Raw genomic sequence first — 2,029 nt, forward strand, 5'->3', positions numbered from 1 at the left:
ATGTGTGTGTGTGTGTGTGTGTGTGTGTGTGTGTCTGTGCGAGTACTTGCTGCAGCTGCTTTTGTTTGCTAATATAATATTTTGTAGCATACTTAGCTGAGCCGCGCAGGCTTGATTTTCCACCTCTCCACTCCGGGACTTTCTTTTTCTGCTTATTTGTAAGCTTTTGCAGTTCACTCAACTTTTACTTTGGCCTGGTCGGTTACCTGTGCAAAGTCTAGACGAAACTCCGGCGCACACACGCTCGTATAAATACCGACTTAATATGATAGACGCGTTGGAACCCTTTTTACTTTATTTCACATTTCTTTGCCCTGCCCACCCCGCCATTCCCTCTCCTTCGTGGCTGCGTTGCTGTGGCAATTTAAGCAACAAACACTAAAACGATAACAAATTTCCACATGCCAGCGCTGAGATTACAAATTACGACACAAAACACAAGCCATGGTCGTGGCCGAGTGGGGTGATGTTTCAGAGGGGGTGGGCTGCGCAACGTTGGGGGTGGCGTCATAACTTCAAAACAGTTGCAATTATATAATGAGGCTCCGAGTCGGCGCTGGAAGTTACACAACATATGTTGGCCGATCCCTGGCCTTTGTGTGCATCCTTCTCAGAGGGTTGATTAAGCGGTTAGAACACATGCATATGTGTGGCTCTTGTGTTTCTGTCATCTGCTTGGAAGAGAAATAATTTCCGATTTATGTCAACAGGTTACCAAAAGCCCAAGTGAACTAAACAGATTGTTAACTAAATAACTAATATAAAATTATAGGCCAACAAAAACATAAAATTTACAAATTTCTAAACAAAATAGAAAGAAACTAATTTTACTTCGGGATCAGCACCATTAGCTGCATTTGACGTGGAATTGAGATATTATATATATAATTTCATTTTAGTGGTAGATAAGGGTTACTTTAAATAAGAAAATGAGTTCAGCAAACACTAAAAGCCACTATTTTGTATCTTCTGAAAAATAATTAGGATGATTGTAAGCAGAAATATTTGCTTAAGCTTTGTTAAACTAGAGTCACATCCCTCGTCAGCGCATGTGAGTGTTGGTTTTGCTTCTTTTTAGTTTATCAGACATTTCCTGCGGCGCTTTTTGCGAATCCTTTTCCAGTTCTCGTGTGGGTGGTGTATCTCAACTTTTGCAACTATCGGAAGTCGTTAACGCTTTCACACAAACGGCGGTGGTGGCAGAAACAGCAGATGGAACAGCACGGCAGTCCCAGTCCCAGTCCCAGTCCACCGACCCAGCACCTCATCATTAATGGGAACAGCGGCAGTTGGCTCCCCCATCTGGATCCATCCATCCATGTGGCCCACACTACCCAAATCTTTCGTCCTGCTGGTCAGGGGCTGCCATGTTTGATTTCTTGCTTTATATGTGGGCTAACTTGTGTTTGCCGCTGTCAACTTGCGAATTTCCCCCATTTCTCTCCCTGAGTCGAACGTCCTACTACGCCCACAATGTTGGCACATTAATTAATTGAAATGCTGCCGGCCATCCGAGAGAGAGGAAACTACTTAGAGTGAGAGGGACGGGGACACAGCAGTAGAAAGAGAGAGGCACACGCTGCACGAGTGTGTTCTGCTTGTTAGTTTAACTAGCGCCCGGCAATTAAACGGAAATTAATTATGCTACCTCGGAACCTCGGAAGCCAAGGAGCCTCGGGCAAAAAAGCGTTAGCCTTGAACTTAGCAGCCACAATTTAGTGAAACATTTGCAGGCACCCTGGCACACTTACATGTACACATATACACCTACACAAATTAAGGTAGGGTGTTAAATTTTAATCATCCTTAACCCTTCATTCAACTAAGAAAGCCCTGCAAAGCTAGCATGGAAAATGTGCTGTTCGCACGAGGAGAACGCATATACAAAGTGAACTGATTGACTAAAAAGTGAATGTCACCTTTTTTGACGCGAAGATCTTTACCATGTTTAAAAGTCGGTGTTTGTATACGCAGATAGGCAGTTCTATTGAGCTAACCGATTTAGGTGGGAATAAATGGATAAAACTTA

The sequence above is a fragment of the Drosophila santomea genome, chromosome 3L, assembly GCF_016746245.2.
Source record: "Drosophila santomea strain STO CAGO 1482 chromosome 3L, Prin_Dsan_1.1, whole genome shotgun sequence".
Classification (NCBI taxonomy): Eukaryota; Metazoa; Arthropoda; class Insecta; order Diptera; family Drosophilidae; genus Drosophila; species Drosophila santomea.